This window comes from Dioscorea cayenensis, chromosome 17, assembly GCF_009730915.1.
Source record: "Dioscorea cayenensis subsp. rotundata cultivar TDr96_F1 chromosome 17, TDr96_F1_v2_PseudoChromosome.rev07_lg8_w22 25.fasta, whole genome shotgun sequence".
NCBI classification, from domain to species: domain Eukaryota; kingdom Viridiplantae; phylum Streptophyta; class Magnoliopsida; order Dioscoreales; family Dioscoreaceae; genus Dioscorea; species Dioscorea cayenensis.
In genome coordinates this window covers 19,384,391-19,392,216 of record NC_052487.1, presented here as the reverse complement: position 1 = coordinate 19,392,216, position 7,826 = coordinate 19,384,391, and positions in this window count along the sequence as shown.

Genomic DNA, 7,826 nt, shown 5'->3' with positions numbered 1-7,826 from the left:
TGCTTTATTTAAAGCCTGAAGTACATTTCACTGGAAATTTATATTGGCATAAAATATTCAGGATATATATATATAGATAGATAATGTGTTAATAAACTATTAAAAAAAAGGTTAGTTTGTCTCTTAAATGATGTTAATTTGAATCAGGGGCGGACCCACTATATTGGCAGCCCGGGCTGAAGCCCGGACTGATCTGCCAAAAATCCTTGAAAGACATGAGTTTGGCTGAGTATAAGCACTGGCTGGCAAAGAGAGCAGTCATAGCTGAATTTTAATACTAAATGTGTTTCAGTTTTGTGACTGAAGTTTTGTTTTAAATTAATAGATGATTAGTAGTGGGACAAGTGGAGGGTCAAGATGAGTTCATCAAGTTTTTTATTTCAAGTTCTAGACAAATTTGTGTTTGTTGAGTTGTGCGACAAATGGAGGGCCAAGATGAGTTCATCATGTGTTTTGTTTCAAGTTCTAGGTAAGGTGGTGTAAGTGTGTTGTTGAGCTGAGTTGTTTCATTGTTGGTTAAGTCAAAGGTAGTATTGTCTTTTACTAGTTTATTAGGTCTATGTTATGTTTTTCTCTCAAAATTGAGCAAGCCCTTTCATTGTTCTCTAAAATTATGTTTTTCATTGTTATTTCACTTGTTATGTTTTGTTTTTGAACTTTATTCGTATATTTTTTATTGATATTGAATGTCGACTTAGTTTGTATTGTCTTTTAAATTTGTCTGTGTCTTTTGTAATTAATATCAAACATTGGCTTTTATTTAAGCCCGGGCTGGACCAAATTTATGGGTCCGCCACTGATTTGAATAATATATTGTTACCCAGAAAAGACGGGTTTAAATTTGAGGATGAGAGCATAAGTAAATTGAGATATTAACTTTTTGTTCATATACACCTTTCTTAGTTTGTTCATTATGTAAAATAATAAAACTTACATATAATATGTATATCTTAATTCACCTTAAATTTGTGTTATAACTGGTCATGAATTTTTAATTAATTGTTTTGAATAAATGTAAGTTAATCATTTTGATTTCAAATTGAAATTATTTATTTGACATTTAGTTATATTTATTATTTGTGTTTCTTTTAATAAAATTCTACTAACCAACACTTAGGGTGATAGTAAAAGCACTTGACAATCCATGGTGAGGCATAGATTTTAAACCATACACCTAGATTGTTCACAGTTCTACTGTTCATATATTATTTTTAGGCTTATGCACTTCAGAGTACTGTTCAAATGGATTCCAATGGTTCCTCTATGATATTAGTTATAGCCTTGTCTTATAAAAGATTAATTTGCATAGTAAAGAAGATTTATTAACTTGGTATGATTCTTGTAAATTTTATTATGCATGTATTTAACTTTCATTGCTCCATATGACCCTTCACTCAATTAATAAATTTTTAGAAGGTCGATAAACTATCACAATTGATACATCTTCATATTTATTTGTATCTTAACAAACCCTTAAGTGGGGAGTGCTTATTACCTAAAATAATAAATAAAAAAAATCTGCTACTCATGCATATATATATATATATATATATGTTTAAGCTTTAAATCTAAATTATCATAACTCTCTATCAAATTCTATTCTGTTATGGATAATGGGATTTGGGGGAGTAATTTAGTTGTTTAATTGACCTTATTTTATCATAAAGTTTGGTTCTTCAAGTCAATTCACTGATTAAATAACTCACACATAATTATATATGAATAATGAAGGACAAGACCGAGAAGATAAGAAACCTGGCCTGAATTTGAAGCAATATGAAACTTACTAGGAAGCTACCAGAGTGTTTAGAAGTCTTTAAAGTCATTTAGTTAGTACATGATGACTTGGTTTATCCATTAAAAAAGTACATGATGACTTAAGACTTCATCTAGTCAATAGACATGAGTCATTTATTACAAGCGGAAGACTTAAGTCATGTGATAAGAAAAACAAGTCTAATACACTCTAGTGTTCAAATTTGTGACCGTGGAACACAGCTGCAACAGGAGAATGGTTAATTTTTTATATATATAAAAAATTAAGGGTTTGATTTTTATTTTATTGATAATATTTTTCGGTATATAATGTTCACCCTTTTGAGGAGATGAATTCAAACTCAAGTTTACTTTGCTAGAGGACATAGAAATTACAGAATTTAACTCTGCAAATATATATGTTTCTAAAATATAATTTGTTCATATTTATCTAAAATAAAAAAATTTAGAAATTCATAATTTATTCATTATTATTAAATAAAAAAAATCATATAGAGCTTTATAAATCAACCTTTTTATTTTTTACTGATAAACCTGTAGGAAAAAACACTGTTAGTGTTATAGTTATATTAATTATTTTTTTAAAAAAGGAAATTTTTATGATATAGTATGTTTTAAAATTTTACACTTTACTATGTCATCGACTCGATGTTAGCTGAAAATCATAAGCATTGCTGCATTAGCGGTTCAGAAATTTTTTTAAAAGAATAATAATAATAATTATTATTATTATTATTATTTTATATTTACTAGCATGAAATAATAAAATAACAGTTTTTTTATAAGATGGGCATAATAAGTTTCTCAATTATTAATCCTAGGGTGACTTTTGCTCTGGAGGTCACACTCAGAAGCCTTTTTTTTTTCCTAAGCTATATATTTGTTTTTTTCTTCTATCCATTGCTAGTGAACCATGTTGTTTGTACTTTGCTTTCTTTTACTTTTTATATTCTCTTTCAACCAATTAATGAATATTTGATTTATTCATTTATTTATTTATTTAAACTATGGTGCATAAGAGAGTTACATACTTCAACCTCTTATTTGGTTAAAACAAAAAGTTGCCATATAAAGTGGAGGCCATAATAAGAGGTTTTCTTTTTTCAATAAAAAATTATGCATATATATATGTTACTGCTAGGTTCTTTTTACTTAAATCACACGAATTAAAAAAATTAAAATTTTTAAAACATATTTTTATTTAAAATATGCTTTAAAAACTATATAATTAAATATAATTTATTGGAGTTATAGAACTACATTAAATATAAAAAGTAAGTTTAAAAAACAAATTATTTAATATTTTATAAATTTTTTAAATAAACAACTGAAAATATATTTCTATATGTTACTTTAATAAAAAGAACATGTCCTTAATATCATATAATGAGTTAATACTTCATTGCTATCACATTGAAATACCCTAGATAAAATGAAACACAAAATTTCAGGCTATACTAATTTGAAGAGCTTCAACCTTTAATCGTAGAGGGTGAGTTGCACCGCTATAGAGTTGGCTCCGGCCAAAAAATATTAATGTACAACTAGCTTGTGCCATCACTGTATCTGTTAGGATTTATATGTATAATATCGTATATTGAGTTAATACCTCATTGCTATTACTTTGAAATATTAGGGTATGTGCTAAAAATTCAAACTCGCATCAAAGTTAATGCCTCTTTATAAAGATAGCAATGAAGCGGAACAGGGTGGGGTGGTCCTGGTTGGCCCCTGCTCGGCTCATGTTATTTTTTCTTTTCGTCTCATTTTAAAAATAAAAATTTTGTAAAACTCCCTCAATCAGACTATATATCTCTTTTAAATATATTTATAAATAATATTCTCTCCGTTTTTTTATCTGTTTTGAATAACCGAATATCACATACCAAGAAAGTTGGTTATTTCACATAATTTAATAAAAAATTAGTTATTTTTCTAAAATTATTTTTAATTTATATTTTTTTTATTTTTTTTCATATTAAATTTTAAAAAGTAAATTAAAATTGAGTTTTAAAGTAATTTTGAAAAAAAATAAATAAAAACTTTTTCGTATTAAAAAATGACTGATAAAAAAATGATCAGGGACAAATAAAATGAACTGGGAAAATAATAAACATAATAATAATAATAATAATAATAATAATAATAAATTATGGCAATATCCAAATCCGCGTTATCGAAGAGCAATAACTCGATAGACGGTGGAGAGATCTAAACCGTACACCTGTCAGCGTAGGCTTTGCCGAAGACCTCGAGAAACGAATAAGGAATAGATGGACGGCTGAGGTAGGGCAGTTACAGAAGGGACGGCAGAGATTCGTCAGTGGTTTGCTTGGCCGACACGCCATCCCTCTCCACCAAATCAAGGTCAAGATAGCTGAAAAAAAAGTACTAGGGGCTATGTAGTAGGGCTCCCAATAGGACTTCAAAATAAAAATAAAAATAAAATTAAAATAAAAGACAGACCATTTCACAATAGGTGGGCCCCATGAAAATGTAACACATAGGGTGTTATAGCCGTATAGGGCCCCACCCTATTTATCACTTTTTTTTTTCTTGATTTAATTTTCAATCACATTCGAAGAGATCATTTCAATAAGATATTGCATGGGATTTGATTCCTTTCTTGGGAAGTGGCCCTTCTCATTCATTCTAACACTTCCTCCCACAGCAGTCAGCATTCCATTTCGCCACACTTTTATTTCTCTTATTTTATTCATTATAAAATTTGATGAATAAATTTATTTAAAAAATTTTATTAAAATTAATTAGCTTCCTGTATATTATAAAAAATCATTACTTTCCAAAATTACTTCTATTTAAAATCTCACAATATAATTTAATATTGATTTAATTATCAGGTCACACATGTCCCTATATGATGACTGACGCATAGACGACGTGGCATGTGCGTACATGAAGAAGTACGAGTATTTCGATCGATAATTTGGCGGGCGAGGAGATCTATTTGATGGGAAAAAGGTCAAGGAACAAAAGTCACCAGTTTGTGTCCCACAAACTCGTGAGTCATACTAAAATTTGGCCAAATTCCATCGTTTAGGCCTCGAAAACCCTAATTTTGCTATTTTTAGTAATAATTAATTTCGTTATATCTTAGAATAGAAATCTCTGATTTGTAAGCCGTTTGTGGCAATAGTATTTATTTTAAGAGATCTCTTCTTTCTTGCTGATATTTGAGAATTTACTATTTTTGGTAAATTTTCGAATTATCTCCTTTCTTAGTGCTATTTTCGCCTATTTAATGTAAGCCTATGGGTAAGAGGAAATCAGTTTTGTTATCACTATTTTCTTGAGTAATAAGATTTTACTCTTCCCAAATTCCTATCTATCTTTGATCAATAGGGTTTGGACAACTTGTTACCGAGCATTCGTGCGCGACCCTTTTATTCCTTTTAATAGTTTTAGGTACAATTAAGTCCTAATATTTAGTCAAATTGGGTTGTTCTAGTCCACAGCAATATTTTTAGGTACAATTAAGTCTTTGCTATTTACACTTGACCATCTACACATCAGACTAAAATGACCCAATTCAACTAAATATAAAGACTTAATTGTATCTAAAAATATTGGAAAGACTAAAAGGATAGAAAGTACATAATTATAGGGACCCGTACAGTAATTAAACCTTTAATATTTAGTTAATTGTGATTTATTAAAAATTATACAAATACATTAAATTAAATGATAAATTTTAAAAAAATTATTTAATATTGCACAAAATTTCTAATATAACAACTAAAAAAGAACAAAGAGAGTATATTTATTAATTACATATATATTCCCTCTATTTTTTATTTGCCATGTGTTTTAGCTCTTCTTTATTTTTTTATTTGTCACATTAAAATTTATATAATATGCTTAATTATATAGTATTAAATATTTTTTTTAAAAAATTATTCATTAATTTAATATGCTTATATAATTTTTAATAAGTTACAATCAACTAAATATTAAATTTATACTCCACATAGGTAGTGTTTGGATTGAGGAAGTGATCCCCAAGGCATGGGGATCACTCCCACTTTTGGTGCATACCCATGTTTCTGCATGCACGAATAGGATTGGGGATTGGGGGATTCATCCCCTCAAAGCCCTATATTGCTCATGGCCCCCCAAAATTGGGAGGCATGAGCATTCCTTCCTTTTTATAATTTAATTATTATAATAAAACATATAATAATTAAATTAGACTTTATTTAAAATATTTAATTATAATAATAAAAATGAATAATTTTGTTTAAATTATTTTATAAATTAAAAAATTAATTATTCTTAAATATAATTAACTTTGGTACTATACTATGTAATATTATTCATTTACATTAAAAGATATAAAAGTAATTCTACATGATTTCTCTTTCTTACTTTTTTTATTCCCACTTTTTATTCCTTCTAACCAAACACTATCTTCATTCCTATCCTTATACTTTTATTCACATCCTAATCCACATCCACCACTCTCATTCCCATTCTCATGCCTATTCCGTGAACCAAAAGGAGGGTTTTAATAGAGTTTTAAATATAGATAGTTTTATAAAGTAATAGAATTTTTTTTATAAAATATAAGTAATTAATTAAAATTAACTTATTTATTTTAATCGGTGTAAATTAGTTAAATATAACAAATAAAAAAAAACGGAGAGAGTAAATGTTTTATAAATGTGAATACTTTAGCACTGAAAATATTTTTTACATGAGCTGGATAGCTAACCCTTTTGTACAAGGTATAAAAATAGTTTTATAAATTTTATTTTTATTTTAACTTTTTAGATGAAATACGGAAGAATTATGTCAAAAATGTATATGATGTAACCATAATTCTTTAACATATATATAAACACACGTTCATTCAGTAAGCAAAAATTTGAATCTATTTTATCAATAGAATGTAAATACTCTGTATATAAAATTTAATATTACTAATAGATAAACATATTATCACGTTTGTAAATTTATTTCATATGATTTTTTTATGATCTATTTTTGGACAATATGTGAATTTTCATGTTTTTTCGACTCTTGACCATTTGGTTAGTTTTCTATCGTTTAATTTGGACTATAATATTATATAACTTTCTTATAATTACCAATTAATAAGAGACAGTGCTATTAATTTCTAAAATATGTTTGAAGATCTAGTTTGAGGTGGCTTGTGCATATTATAAATAAATAAAAATAATATTTTTTTTCAAATATTTTTGTTTAAGTGCTAAGCCAAATGAGGTGAACGCTCACTTATCATTCACATCATTCTTCATCCACATTATTCTTCGTCTATCATATTTTTGTATTTTTACAATAATATCAATATTAATAACAACAACTAGTGGTGGATTTAGAGGGGGAAAAGGGTGTGTTCATGCACCCCTTGCCCATGAATATATATCTATATATATTTATATATTATTATAATATTAATAATTATAATTTATATGGAAAGTGATACTATTTATTTATTTATTTTCAAAATTCTACCCCCAATATTTAAAATAAATTAAATAAAAACAATAAGATTATTATATTAAATAAAATTGATGCTGGGTGACCATAATAAATAATATGGCTAACCAAAACATGGATCTTCAAATATTTTGTTTTAAAATTTTATATTTAGATATATTTTTATTGAACTATTCAATATATTATTATCAAATTTTTAGGATATTAATGGGCAAAATGGTAATAATAAATATTAAAAAATAAAACCATAAAAAAAATGTTATTGCTATTTCAAAATCTCTAAAAACAATCATTGTAGTTTGTGAGTTTTCCTTTTTGCTCAATCTCTTCCGACTTTTGAGTTTATATTTTATTTTTCATTATAGAGACATATTATGCATTTTTTTAAATTTGTTTTATATATGAATTAATTTGTTTTATTTTTGTGTGATTTTTATTGTTTAAAAATTTTTGATATTTATTAAATAATTGATGAATATTTGTTAAGTATTTGTCTGACTATTTGTTAGGAAAATTATTGTGAAAACGGTTAGATATTTGTTATGATTATTTGCTACAAGAAATTGAAT